Raw genomic sequence first — 15,826 nt, 5'->3', positions numbered from 1 at the left:
TGAATCATTAGAAACATACACTCCCAGCAGGGTAGAAAAGTCATGTTCATTTGTGTCCATCAACGTTAGGTATTGTCTGTTAAATATGTAACTTGCTGGTAAGTATTATACAATGTATCATGTCATTCTTTAAGTTTTTACCATACAAAACAAGTGAGATGGTGTTATTAACTAAACACAATGAAGACTATATTTGGACATCATATATTTCTTGGTGATTTCTAATTGGACATCATGTGTTTCTTGCTGGTTTCTAATTGGACATCATGTGTTTCTTGGTGTTTCTCTCTGGTCTCAGGAAGATGATGTAACACTTCGGAGCAAAGATGCAGAGCAGTAACCCAAAGCTGGAAGCTAAGATGGCGAATATCTCCACAGCGTCTGCGTACTTCCCAGGAGAGCTGATGTAGGCAGGGACGAATGAAATCCACACAGCACAGAAGATCAGCATGCTGAAGGTGATGAGCTTGGCCTCGTTGAAGTTGTGTGGGAGTTTCCTGGCCAGGAAGGCTAAGAGGAGACAGAGGGAGGCCAGCAGGCCGATGTAGCCCAGCACCAGAGAGAAGCCAACCACAGAGCCCACTTCACACTCCAGGATGACCTTTGACCCCTTGAGGCCTAGGTCACGGTAAGGCAGGGGAGGGCTCATGGACAGCCACACGGCACAAATGATCACCTGCATTTACAAACATATTTAAATATCTTATAAATGACTGATTAATTCAGTTAGGTGACTTGGAAAGTTATTTTAATGTTAAAGCGCTCACCTGAACACTGGTGTTAAAAATTTCCTTATCTATAATGACCAATTATGTATACATTTCAATCAGGATGTACTAATCAGAATACTATTATGCTACTGTACATGTATGAATTCTCTCTTGAGCCCAGTATTGAATAAAGATAATGTAGTCAAGAGTTTAGAACAATGACGGTCTGTTCCTTGGTACAAATGATTGAGCTATGATTCCAGACTGTCTAGAATGCTTATCTACACTGACTGACCTTGGCTCTAGGCGTGGAGGGAAGGCTTGAGCTATAGAGCCTTTCTCCCAGTGTCAAGAAGAGACGGAACATATAGAAAACACTGACATCATTTTCAGTTTATAACCTGTGGTAAAATGTGTATGAACTCAGTACTCTTGAATAAAGGCTGTTACTTGACTTTAAGACCGGGACTCTGTCCATTCCTATAAAATAAGGTTCTTGCAAATCCTTATGAATTCAGTGTGTTAATTTTAATTGGGAATTAAAACAGAGGAATTAAATTCCTTCAACAACTGGTAAAGAGGAAGACACTCCCTCTCTGCTGAACGGGTCCAAAACACCTCATCAGCTGCCCAGCACCGGGCCTGGCTGAGCAGAACGCAGCCAGAACCACGATGGTCTTGACCAAGAGGCAGGAGAGGCAGAGCACGAAGATGACCCCAAATGCTGCCTGGCGGATCCGACACGCCCACACAGAGGGACGGCCAATGAACACCAACGAACACAGGAAGCAGAGCTTGAGTGGCAGGAGAAGCAGGAAGCTCAGGTCCGAGTTGATGGCCCGCACCTGGAAGGGTTACACACACATGGTACCATATAAGAAATCTCAATTTGATCCCATTCAACACTTTGTTAAAGCTCTTACCAGAGGGGTGTGGCGGTGGTACACAAAGAACATAAACACAGCCACTGTTGCCACAGCACCGCACACGGCAACAGTGGTCAGGGTGACGCTCATCACGTCATTGAAGGAGAGGAACTCGAGCTGACGAGGGACCCAGGCGGTCCGATGGCTGTTGGACCAGAACTCCAGAGGACACTGGTCACATTGCAAAGAGCCTGGGAGAAAAGCATCATTAATTATTCAGTCTAATAAGTCTTAAGTAAGCATTAACACACAACAGACGGTGGGAATAACCACCCACCTCAGTGATGTGAGAAGACTGATGATATTCAGTTCACTGAACTATGGTGTTGCTGACCTCTCGCTCAGCACAGGAGATGCAGTCGAAGCAGCAAACAGGCTCCCCCTTCTTCCTGGCTACACGGGTGCCTGGGGGACAGCCGTCACTGCACACTGACAGGCACCTGTACATCCCATGTAATTAATTGCAATTGAATTAATTTCAACAAAACCATTCACTTCATGTTTTAGAAATGGTCTTTCTTACCGTATTAGATCCTGTGTTCCACTGGATGGCTGATTGGTTGATAAGGAGATTGGACCCGTCTACACGGCCAATTGTGACAATTGTGCCAGTTCACAAGGTCGTACACAGCAGGGACGTCCGCGCCCGGAAGTAGAACGGCTCCCCAAGTGGAGTGGTGAAGTTAACTTGGTTCAGGTGCTGCAACAGCTTGGAGGAGTGGAGACACAAACATGACCATTACACTGTTAATATGATGTAATAACTCAAAACATATCCCCATAGTGACTGTTAAGTGGACATTTATTGATATTAAATAACAAAAAAGGAATACATTGGCATGACCAATTCCCCCCCTGATTTATTTGTGTTTGCAAATCATCTCTAATTAACACGGGCAATAGATGAGTACCTCCGCTGAGCTGATGTTGTAAGGAAGGGAGCAGGTGAAGCTGCTGCCCCAGGTAGGGCTGTGTCTCTGGGGGCAGGACAGCAGGCTGTGGAGGGCGTGGGCTGCAGCATACACAGCCAGGTACACATTATAGGTTATTCTCAGCTGGGAGGTGTCTGTGAAGGGGCTCTGTACCCCCTCCAGAGTCTCTGCCCCACTGCAGGAGGCTAGGCGTGGACAAGGGGAACTGGAGGTGGGAGGAGGGGTGTGTGGTAGTGATATAAGGAGGAAGGGGAGAGAGACGTGCCGTGTCCATGTGCTGCTCCAGGGCTACACCCAAACACCAAACACCCAAACACCATTCCTTGAACAGGACATCTCAGGGACGACGAGAGGGGTTGAGACTTCGAAGGTGGGCCTCAAAGCCAGGAATAGGTGCCAGGAATAGCCACACCCACGACGCCCTGAGCAACGTTAAAGAGGGCGGGGTTTCTCAGGAGCTGTCCGCTGGTGCTCCATGCCTCACTGGCCAGGAACTGCCTGTCCATCACGTTTCTCCTCCCCAGCTCCAGGAGTAACGCCCCCATGTCAGTGTACCAGAGGAAGACCAGGATCACCCGCGCTGTCGAGGCCTGGACCGTGTCTGCTGCTCGTTTCACATCCCTCACCAGGTTCGCCCGGTTGAGGGTCTCAAACACCAGGCACACCCCCGTCCCCTGAATCTCCTCAAACACCTGGGGATCAAAATTGTCACAATACTGATACTAAGTTGATGAAAATAATTTTTTAAAGTATCCAGTATTAGATATAATGTAAATAAACAAAATACAGTTTTCTATACAATTGTTTTGTGATGTAAATTCAATTCTTGTTACGGCTTTCTAGTGGTGAAGGAGAGTCGGACCAAACTGCAGCGTGTCGATTGCGATCCATGTTTATTTAAACAAACGTAAACACGACTAAACACTAACACTACAAAAACAATAAACGAAACAAAAAACGAAAACAGCCTATACTTGTGTCAACTAACATCAAACAAGGACATCAAGACACTCAGGACAAATAGGACAATCACCCACGACAAACTTAAAGAATATGGCTGCCTAAACATGGTTCCCAATCAGAGACAATGATAAACACCTGCCTCTAATTGAGAACCACTCCAGACAGCCATAGACTTCGCTAGATAACCCACTACGCTACAATCCCAATACTAACACCAAAACCCCAAGACAAAAACCCCATGCCACACCCTGGCCTGACCAAATACATAAAGATAAACACAAAAAACTTTGACCAGAAATTCTGCATTTCTTTTTCTGTAAACTGAGCAAGAATTTATAAAGTCATAGACAAAATTCAAAGTAAAATAAGGAAACACCTGTATGGCCAGACGACCGTTGTAACGGTTTTCTTCATCTGAAGGAGAAGCGGACCAAAATGCAGTTCACCAGACATAATAACAAAAAGACAAACACGAACACTACAAAACAATAAACGTGGAAAAACAAAAACTGCCCTATCTGGTGCAAAACACAGAGACAGGAACAATCACCAACAACCACACAGTGAAACCCAGGCTACCTAAATATGGTTCCCAATCAGAGACAATGATTAACACCTGCCTCTGATTGAGAACCATATCAGGCCAGACATAGAAATAGACAAACAAGACATCCAACATAGAATGCCCACTCAGATCACACCCTGACCAACCAAAACATAGAAACATACAAAGCAAACTATGGTCAGGGTGTGACAACCGTAGTCATTGTCTACAGCAATAGCCCCGACCCAGGTCCATCCCAAGAGCCAGGTGAGCCGGGCCATGGTGAGGGCCTGGTAGACATCACTGGGGATGGTCCTGAAGAAGTTAGGGAACTCCTGTCTGTCACTGAGACAGCCACAGCTGGCCTGGTAACTGATCTGAGGACAACGCCATTGAATCAATCATTTCTCACTAAATACCAGACCAGATTAATTATAATTAATTAAAGCATTATCGCAATCTTTCTAGCTGAGTATACAAAACATTAAGAACACCTTGAGTTGCACCCCCATTTGCCCTCAAAACAGCCTCAATTCGTTGGGGCATGGACTCTACAAGGTGTCGAAAGCGTTCCATAGGGATGCTGGTCCATGTTGACTCCAATGCTTCCCACAGTTGTTTCAAGTTGGCTGGATGTGGTGAATCATTCTTGGTACACACGGCATTGCAGTTCTTGACACAAACCTGTGTGCCTGGCACCTACTACCATACCACGTTCACAATCTTTTTTCTTGCACATTCACCCTCTGAATGGCCAATATACACAATCCATGTCTCAATTTTCTCAAGGCTTAAAAAACATATTTGAAATCCTTCTTTAACATGTCTCCTCCCCTTCATCTACACTGATTGAAGTGGATTTAACAAGTAACATCAATAATGGATCTTAGCTTTCACTTGGATTCACTGGGTCAGTCTATGTCATAGAAGAGCAGGTGTTCCTAAAGTTTTGTCCACTCAGTATATAACCTGGCTGTTGAGAGAGAGACTAAGGACACAATCACATCAATATTTTTTTAATGAAGTACCAAATACCCTCATATAATATCTCAGTAAATACTAGACTATCTGAAATATGATGAATTAAAGTATTATGGCAATTTTTCTAGCTATTGCACTTCCTGGTTGTGTGGAGAGAGACTGACCACAGGCACAGAGAGAGGCCCCAGGGTCCTGGCCAGGATGATGGTCTGAGTGGATGATGCATCACCAATGACCAGAGGAACAGGGCAGTCACTAGATGGCTGTGCTGGACAGGACAGAATACCCATAACATGGATGTTTATTCAGAACCACATGTTACCAAGTACATGAACTACAATATTTGATATTAATTTAGTGTAGTGTCTTCACAATATTATTGGCTATTTGGCAAATACATTTCATTAAATTTTAATTTTAGGGAAACATGAGGTTGAGGTTAGTGGTTAAAATCACATTTGAGGTTGTAAATCTCTGTAGTTTCACATCTGATGTCCCCCCCTGACACCAGGGACGGTGCCCCTCGCAGGCTCCAGGGGTGCTGACTACAGCTGTCCAGGATACGGTAGCCCAGCCGGACCCCAGGCAGCAGGAAGGGGTTACGTCTTTGACTACCTGTGTAGAAAAGGCCCATGGAGTTGGTGGAATAATCCTTTAATTCATTGCCACTTACTCAACTGGGCCAGGGGCGCTTTAATTAGGTCAGGTGAAAATGTCTGACAGCTCTCAACTCCATAAAAGGAGGAAATTGCCATTGCCTGATCTCGCTGCTTTCTCTTCCTTAAAACATGTTGGGGCTAGGGGGCAGCATTTTCACTTTTGGATGAAAAGCGTGCCCAGAGTAAACTGCCTCCTACTCTTTCCCAGATGGGAATATATGCATATTATTAAACACTCAGAAGTTTCTAAAACGGTTTGAATTATGTATGTGAGTATAACAGAACTCATATGGTAGACAAAAACCTGAGAAGAAATCCAAACAGGAAGTGAGAACTCGATTTTCAAAACAGTGCCATTTGAAGTTCAGCTTAGATATGGTTGTGCATGCATTTCCTTGGGCTTCCACAAGATGTCATCGTCTTTAGATTCTGGTTGTATGATTCTACTATAAAGGAGGGGCTCATAATAGCTCTTTGAGTGGGTGGTCTGGCAGAAAGCCTCGGTCTCAATGCGCAAGGTCACGAGAGAGTGTTCTTCCGTTCCAATGAAATTCTCCTGTTGGAACCTTATTGCTGATTAATGTTTAAAACATCCTAAATATTGATTGCATACATCATTTGACTTGTTTCTACGACCTGTAATGGAACTTTTTTAGTTTTTGTCTGGAGGAATTGCTCATGCTTTTTGAGGATTGAATGCTGGGCTGAACAAGCTAGCAACAAGTGGCTAAATGATGGCCTTTATGGAACTTTATGGAACAAATCAGTCATTTATTGTCGAACTGGGATTCCTGGAACTGCCTTCTGATGAAGATATTCAAAGGTAAGTGAATATTTATAGTGTTTTTTGTAGCTTCTGCTGACGCCAAAATGGCGGCTATTTCTTTGGGTACTGAGCGCCGTTCTCAGATAATTCCTTTTCCATAAAGTTTTTTTGAAATCTGACACAGCGGTTGCATAGAGGATACGTTTATCTTTAATTCTGTGAATAACACTTGCATCTTTTTTCAATGTTTAATGTTAGTATTTCTGCAAAACCACCGGATGTTTTGGAAACAAAACATTACTGCACGTAACGCCCCAATGTAAACTGAGATTTTTTATATATATGCACATTATCGAACAAAACACACAATACATGTATAACATGATGTCCTATGAGTGTCAAAGGTCAGTGATTCATTTTATCTATATTTCTGCTTTTGTGACTCTATCCTTGGCTGTGAAAGATGTCTGTGTGTGTTTTTGAATTTGGTGGTGATCTAACATAAATATATGTTGTGTTTTCGCTGTAAAACATTTTAAAAATCGGACACGATGGTAATTACCTTCTTAGAGATAGGGGGCAGCATTTCTACTTTTGGATAAATAGCGTGCACAATTTCAACTTTCTGCTACTCATGCCAGGAATATATTATATGCATATGATTAGTAGGTGTGGATAGAAAACACTCTGGAGTTTCTAAAACTGGTTCAATCATGTCTGTGACTATAACAGAACTTATGTAGCAGGCAAAACCCCAAGGAAAAACTATTCAGAATTAAAAAAATGTTTTCCTCTGACAGTTCCCTCAGTTGTCTTTGCCATGGGAAATTAGATAGCGCCCATTTTACAGTTCCTACGACTTCCACAGGATGTCACCAGTCTTTGGAATGAGGTTGAAGTTAATCATTGGTGAAACGAAGAAGAGGCACATCCTGTAACAACGTTACACTGTTGATAGTTACGCAAGAGGGAAAATGGTGCATGTTTTGTTTACTTGCTCTATCGAATACAGGTCTACAATTTGATCGATTATTAACGTTTAAAAATACCTAAAGTTGTATTACAAAAGTAGTTTGAAATATTTTGGCAAAGTTTATAGGCAACTTTTGAAATGTTTTGTAGTGACGTTATGTTTTGGAAAGCTGTTTTTTTTTCGGATCAAACCTGCTTTTAAAAATTGACATTTTGGGTATACATGGACGGAATTAATTTTTAAAAAGGACCAATTGTGATGTTTATGGGACATATTGGAGTGCCATCGAAGAATCTCGTCAAAGGTAATGTTCAGGGGGTGCATGCTATCAGATAATAGCTTCTCATGCTTTCGCCGAAAAGCATTTTTTAAATCTGACATGTTGGCTGGATTCACAACGAGTGTAGCTTTAATTGAGTACCCTGCATGTGTGATTTAATGAAAGTTTGAGTTTTAACGCGTTTTATTTGAATTTGGCACTCTGCATTTCCCGAGGCTATTGGCCACTTGAGACGCTAGCGTCTCACTATCCCTAAGAGGTTTAACAAGATATTTATCTTTCATTTGCTGTATTGGACTTGTTAATGTGTGAAAGTAAAATATTTCTAAAGAATATTTTTGGAATTTCCCGCGCCACCTTTTCAGCTGAATAGGAGGGGGTGTTCCCTTTAGGGGAACCAGAAGTGATCCAGAAGTTCTGTGCGTCCATGAATCCACGTAAGTCCACCGACTCTGTTACCTTTCATCTGAACTATCTGTTAGATCTGGAGAGTGGGCCATCAGTTATTGTTTATAGTTATTACCGTGGAGCGGGACTTGGAGCGCACGCTTCAAACATATTGTGTAATGTGAATGGTCAATGATCACGGCCCTACGGATCCTCGTAGGACAATTATGCAATCGATATGGTTAATATGTAATGAAATTGATTACATGTACACATGAAGAAAATGGAAAGGGTGAAATGAGAAACGTCGTTGTTTGCCTAAATGACTCACGGATGATTACTATTGACTTCTTAATTAATTGGATTGTTGACTTCCCTAATTATGTTAATCATGAATGATTGTTATATGATCTTTGGGATGATGACTTTGATCAGATACATGTTATTTGTTTCCCTTTGTTATGCAGCACAGACTACTCAGTAAATATACCACTTTATGGTTAAAGGAATTCCTGCCTCAGTCTCATCCATTCCTCTGTCAACAATTCTGGCTGCCACAAATGGAGGGTCTGGGACAGTAGGGGACCGGCCCAATGAGGCCACAGTGGGCTCATCAGAAGTCCCGGGTTTATCCTTCACGCAACCAGAAGAGGGAGCCAACATTATGAAACTTCTAGTAGCCTCAGCCTATGGAATTCCCAGACCAAAACTGCCATACTTTGAGAGCGGAAAGGAGAGGGAATTTGTCCTTTTGGAAATGGCATTGGAGAGCCTACTGGGTATTCACAGTCATCTGTCAGAACGCTACAAATACCAAGTACTAATGGATAATTTATGGTTTCCCAGTGCATACAGGCTGGCCCAATCCTTTATGCACTCCGCAACACCATACACTGCCGCTATCCAGGCCCTGAAGGCGAGATATGTTGAGCCACGCCAGCTATTCCAGAATGAACTAAACAACATCCTGAACACATCTTCAATTAAAATGGGAGACAATGCTGCCTTCCAAGAGTTCTCCCTGGCTGTCCAATCCCTGACCGCGATGCTCCAATCGATTGAGGCGGAGGAGGCACATGAAGAACCAAGGCTTCTTAGCAAACTTCCAGGGTACTTCAGAGACAGATTAATTGAACATTGTTTGAATAAGGGCATCCTGAAAGAGGGCTCGAAAAGGACCTATACTCTCAGAGGCCTGGCTGCATGGTTGGAGGTGAAGGCAAAGGCGGAGAGCATCGCTCACCAGGCCACAATCTCAGCCATAGCCACCAGGGGAGGGAAGGAGTTTGAACACCAGCAGGGACAGAAAAGGCCAAATCCCACTACCATGTACTTAAATAGTGAAGCCGGGGAGGAACCCGGGAAGAAGACCCCTCTCAAGAGCAAGAACATCAAATTCCAGCCTTACTGCCCATATTGCAATAGTAAGGGGCACTTCCTTGGCTCATGCCCCAGGGTAAAAAAGCTCACTCAACCTCAATTGAAGGCCTGGATCACTTCAGGCAAGCGATGCTACAAGTGTGCCCGTAGCCATAAGGCGGAGACCTGCACTTTGAGGAAATCCTGCAATCGCTGTAAGGAAATCCATCTCACCGTGTTGCATGATGTATTTCCCCAAGCACAGAAGGAGCAGAGTTTGCTCATGGTAGGAGCTGCAAAGGAGCTGTACCTCGACCAGCAGAACCGGTCTCCAAGGGTCATGTTGAAGGAGGTCGAGGTCACGCTGCAAAGTGTAGGGAGAAGCATTGATACATTCACCGTTCTAGATGATGGGTCAGAAAGAACAATCATTCTCACGGTGGCCACCCGTCAGTTTAACCTGGAGGGGACCCCCGAGATCCTTAATCTCAGAACGGTGCGACATGATGTTACCCAAATGAAAGGCTCTGCTGTGACCTTTAGCATTTCACCTTCAGGAAACAGGGACGTGGCCTATAACATCACCAATGCCTTCACAGCAGATGGCTTGAATCTCGCAGAGCACTCCTGCCCGGTAAGTGTTCTACAGAAACAATATCCTCATCTACGAGGATTGCCTCTTCCTAACCTGGCCAGAGTAGCGCCACTTATCCTAATTGGGTCAGACCACCCACATCTGGTCACCCCGACTGAGCCTATACGAGCTGGACCAGAAGGAGGGCCCATTGCTGCCCATACTTCCTTGGGTTGGGCTGTGCAAGGTCCAGCCCATCTACTTCTCTCCACCCAAGCTGTACAGTCACAGCAAGTCCTCTTCACCAGAAGCAATCCAGATCCATCCCCCTGTGCAGCCACAGACCTCCTTCGGAATGTTGAGATGCTCTGAAAGATGGACACCTTCTCCAACCGGAAGCTACAGGAGGTCACTCGCTCGAAACATGACTCCTATGCATTAGATCTCCTGGAGAAGAGCACCACCACCACTGAAATGGATGGCGTTCACAGGTATGCGAACCCACTGCTACGGGTGCCCAACCATCCTCCTCTGGCAACCACAACATGGGCTGTACTCCCACTACAGCGTGGAACGGAGCGACGCCTGGTGAAGAATCCTGAGCTTGCAGAAGTTCATAACCTAGAGATTCATAACCTTGTGAAGGCAGGCTATGTCACTAAAGCGACAGCTCATGAAGAGGGAAGCGCACTCCGTGAATCCTGGTATATCCCTCACCATGTTATCCAGCAACACGGTGGGAAGTACCGACTTGTCTTCAACTGTTCATTCCAAGCTGCTGGTCAAAGCCTGAATGACTGTCTACTCCCCGGACCAACCTTAGGTCCTTCCTTGCTCGGTGTCCTTCTCCGGTTCCGGCAGCACTCTACAGCCATCAGTGGAGACATCAAAGCCATGTTTCATCAGATTCGTTTACTGCCGTCCGACACCACACTGCTCCGGTTCATATGGCAAGATATGGAACGAGACGCCGAGCCCACCGTCTATGAATGGCAAGTACTCCCATTTTGCACCACCTGCAATCCTTGTTGTGCCATATAAGCTCTGCAGAGACATGCATGGGAGCACCCAGACAGTGACCCAGAGGTCTGGGATTCAGTGGAAAATGCCTTCTATGTGGATAACTGCTTACAGAGCATCCCATCCACGGCTGAAGCGAAAGCACTCCTTGATAAAGTATGGAATCTCCTGTCCAAAGGGGGATTTGAGGGCCGACAGTGGGCGAGTAACAGAGCCGAGGTTATCCAGCACCTCCTGCCACAAGCCAGGTCCAGTAGCAGTGAACTATGGCTATCACAGTCTGGTGCTAACCCAGAAGAGCCCACTCTAGGACTGAGGTGGAGCTGCATACCGGATACCCTGGGGTATAAGCACCGCTCATCCCTGAGTACCGAAACCCCCACTCTGCGCACCATCTATCGGACCCTGGCCTGTCAATACAATCCCCTTGGGTATATCCTGCCATACACAACCCGGGCCAAAGTCTTAGTCCAGGACCTGTGGCAGACCAAGAGGGACTGGGATGAACCGATCCACCCGGCTGACCTAGTGGAATGATGGATCTGTTGGGAAACAGAATTATCGGAGCTCTCTGATGTCCAAATGCCAAGATGTTATGTACCACCTGCTGACCAACTAGGATCATGCCTGGAACTTGTTACTGTAATTTAAATATAACAATGTGTTTTCATTAATTGAATTCCCTTAATATATTTCATGAGAATTTGTAAGATTCTTGTTTGCATAAAATAGACGGAGACCAGTCTTATCAATAATAGGTAACAGAATGTATTCTCGGAGCGTGCTGCCACGTTACCACGAGCAACAGTTTATATACAATAACATGACGTCATTTCATTGCTTAACAGAATCCTCTCCTCCAGACCGGGTCAAAGGGAACTTTAAAGGTTCATTCTGAGTTCATTCTGACCCCCCTAGCACATACACAGGACACACAACACAACTGAATTAACTTTTGACCTAGTTTCTGCCTAGTTGGAATGGTGTTCCTTAACTTTAATTACTCCTTGTCTGTGTCACACAATCCCTTCTTATGAACTCATATTGTTAATCAGATATAATAAAACAGAGTATAAGTTTACTTAGTTACAGTTCCATTTAAAATTATTTGTTCAGTCATTTAATCATAATTTTCCTAACAAACTGCATGTGTTCTGTGCCGCTTTCGGAGTGAGCTTATGGGGTGGTTTCCTATCTAAGAGTGGAGGATAAGGCAGGCCACACCCATGTCTCCTTTGTCATGGCCAGGTCCAGGGTCGCAACCAAGAAGCAGTTGTCAATGCCTAGGCTGGAACTCAGTGCCGCCCTTTCCGGAGCCCTGTTGGCCTCTAACTTGCGAGCCGAGCTCACCTTGCCAATCCAAAGGGTCATCTACTGGAGTGATTTGACCACTGTATTGACCTGGCTCAAGTCGGAGTCCTGCAGGTATAAGGTCTTTGTCGGAACTCGCATTGCGGAAATCCAAGACCTAACCGAAGTCCAGGACTGGAGGTATGTTGATAGCATAAACAATCCTGCTGATGACGTTACTCACGGTAAAACCCTTAAAGAACTGGCTCAACCCCATCGCTGGAGCTTGGGACCACCATTCTTGGTGGTCTCCCTAAGTATGGTCTACCTAAGTATGGTCTACTTAAGTCTACCTAAGAAAAGGCTACCTAAGTATGGTTCTCAATCAGAGACAACGATAGACAGCTGCCTCTGATTGAGAACCACACCCGGCCAAACACACAGAGAATAAAATATAGAACCAACAACATAGAATGCCCACCCCAACTCACGCCCTGACCAAACCCAAAATAGAGACATAAAAGGATCTCTAAGGTCAGGGTGTGACAGAGTTGACAGTATTCCCTAACACATGTGCCCCCCTAGACACAACTACGCCAACAAAAAGTCCTGCAGCTCTGTTGGACACTGGGTAAGTACATTGTCAATGGTAGGCTTTAAGGGGACTCCTATAGCTCATCTCTTGGCAGTAGCACTGTAGACAACTTCATCACTGACCTCAACCCAGTGTATCTTAGAGCGTTCTGTCAGTCAGTCCACTGACACCCCTATAAAATCACACTCTACTTGAACAGAGCTATGCTCAATCATGAGGCATCAAAGCCAAAGGAACTGAATATATTAAGAAATGCTGTAGATGGAAGGAAAGTAGTGTAGAAACCTACCAAAACCAAAGAGGCAACAACAAATTAAATCCCTCCTGGACAAAATGTTGCACTGAAATAGTGAAGGTGCAAACTTACCAGTAGAAAACCTTAACAATATATTTGATCTTGTCACGTTCTGACCTTAGTTGTTTTATTATGTCTTTGTTTTTATTATGTCTTAGTTTTAGTATGGTCAGGGCGTGAGATGGGTGGGTTGTCAATGTTCTTTTTAAAAATAATTGTCACGCCCTGGACGAAGTATATTGTGTTTGTCTTTATTTATTTGGTCAGGCCAGGGTGTGACATGGGTTTATTGTGGTGTGTTTTGTCTTGGGGTTTTGTTAGGTATTGGGTGTGTGGCTTAGTGGGGGTATCTAGCAAAGTCTATGGCTGTCTGGAGTGGTTCTCAATCAGAGGCAGGTGTTTATCGTTGTCTCTGATTGGGAACCATATTTAGGCAGCCATATTCTTTGAGTGTTTTGTGAGTGATTGTTCCTGTCTTTGTGTTTGCACCAGATAGGGCTGTTTTGGTTTTCACATTTAATTATTTTGTAGTTTCTTCATGTATAGTTTTTTCCTTCATTAAAATAACATGAATCATCATCACGCTGCATTTTGGTCCGACTCTCCTTCACCACAAGAGAACCGTTACAGAATCACCCACCACAACAGGACCAAGCAGCGTGTCAACAGGCAGGAGCCGCAGGAGAAGCAACAAAGGCAGCAACAGCAGAGAAAAGAGGAATGGACATGGGAGTACGGTTTGGACTACAAGAGTATGGACTATACTTCTTGGGAGGAGATAGACAGGTGGGCGGTCGACCCAGGGAGAGTGCCGGAGCCCGCCTGGGATTCGATGGAGCAGTGCGTGGAAGGTTATAGGATAATGGAGTTGGCGAAGCAAGCACGGCGGCGCGGACGGAAGCCCGAGTGTCAGCCCCCAAAATTTCTTGGGCGGGGGCTCACAGGGAGTATGGCTACGCCAGGTAGGAGACCTGCGCAAACTCCCTGTGCTTACCGGGGGGCTAGTGAGACCGGGCAGGCACCGTGTTATGCAGTGGTGCGCACAGTGTCCCCAGTGCGGGTGCATAGCCCGGTGCGGTATATTCCAGCTCCTCGTATCGGCCGGGCTAGAGTGGGCATCGAGCCAGGTAAGGTTGGGCAGGCTCGGTGCTCAAGAGCTCCAGTGCGCCTGCACGGTCCGGTCTATCCAGTACCACCTTCACGCACCAGCCCTCCGGTGGCAGCTCCCCGCACCAGGCATCCTGTGCGTGTTCTCGGCCCAGTACCACCAGTGCCAGCACCACGCATCAGGCCTACAGTGCGCCTCGCCTATCTAGCGCTGCCAGAGCCTTCCTCATCTCCAGCGCTGCCGGAGCCTTTCTCCTCTCCTGCGCTGCCGGAGTCTCCCGCCTGTTCAGCGCAGCCAGAGCCTTCCTCCTCTACAGCGCTGCTGGAGTCTACCGCCTGTTCAGCGCTGCCAGAGCTGCCAGCCTGCACGGAGCTGCCAGTCTGCATGGAGCAGCCAGAGCTGCCAGTCTGCAAGGAGCTGCCAGTCTGCAGGGAGCTGCCAGTCTGCAGGGAGCTGCCAGTCTGCAGGGAGCTGCCAGTCTGCAGGGAGCTGCCAGTCTGCACGGAGCCTCCAGAGCTGCCAGTCTGTAAGAAGCCGCCAGAGCTGTCAGCCTACATGGAGCAGCCAGAGCCGCCAGTCAGCATGGAGCAGCCAGATCCGTCAGTCTGCCAGGATCCGCCAGTCAGCCAGACTCTTCCAGATCTGCCAGTCAGCCAGACTCTTCCAGATCTGCCAGTCAGCCAGACTCTTCCAGATCTGCCAGTCAGCCAGACTCTTCCAGATCTGCCAGACTCTTCCAGATCTGCCAGTCAGCCAGACTCTTCCAGATCTGCCAGTCAGCCAGACTCTTCCAGATCTGCCAGTCAGCCAGGATCTGCCAGAACCACCAGCCAGCCAGGATCTGCCAGATCCAACTACCTGCCTGAGCTTCCTCTCAGTGCTGAGCTTCTTCTCAGTGCTGAGCTGCCCCTCAGTCCCGAGCTGCCCCTCAGTCCCGAGCTGCCCCTCAGTCCCGAGCTGCCCCTCAGTCCCGAGCTGCCCCTCAGTCCCGAGCTGCCCCTCAGTCCAGTGGGGTTCTGGGTGAGGACTACTAGGCCATGGTCGGCGGCGAGGGTGGACAATCCTAGGACGCGAGGAGGAGGGACTAAGACATTGATAGAGTGGGGTCCACGTCCCGCGCCGGAGCCGCCACCATGGACAGACGCCCACCCGGACCCTCCCTATTGTTTTGATGTGCGTCCGGGAGTCCGCACCTTAGGGGGGGGTTCTGTCACGCCCTGGTCGAAGTATATTGTGTTTGTCTTTATTTATTTGGTCAGGCCAGGGTGTGACATGGATTTATTGTGGTGTGTTTTGTCTTGGGGTTTTGTTAGGTATTGGGTGTGTGGCTTAGTGGGGGTATCTAGCAAAGTCTATGGCTGTCTGGAGTGGTTCTCAATCAGAGGCAGGTGTTTATCGTTGTCTCTGATTGGGAACCATATTTAGGCAGCCATATTCTTTGAGTGTTTTGTGAGTGATTGTTCC

At 46.3% G+C, this 15,826-nt stretch overlaps 1 pseudogene; it reads right to left on the bottom strand.

Annotated features, from left to right (window-relative positions):
- Positions 1 to 251: 251 nt before the first annotated feature.
- Positions 252 to 5,690, bottom strand: LOC109904920 (extracellular calcium-sensing receptor-like; annotated as a pseudogene).
- Between the last annotated feature and the right edge of the window lie 10,136 nt (positions 5,691 to 15,826).

This window comes from Oncorhynchus kisutch, linkage group LG15 (assembly GCF_002021735.2).
Source record: "Oncorhynchus kisutch isolate 150728-3 linkage group LG15, Okis_V2, whole genome shotgun sequence".
Lineage (NCBI taxonomy): Eukaryota > Metazoa > Chordata > Actinopteri > Salmoniformes > Salmonidae > Oncorhynchus > Oncorhynchus kisutch.
Note: the sequence above shows the minus strand (reverse complement) of the source record. Positions and strands in the feature narration are given on the sequence as shown.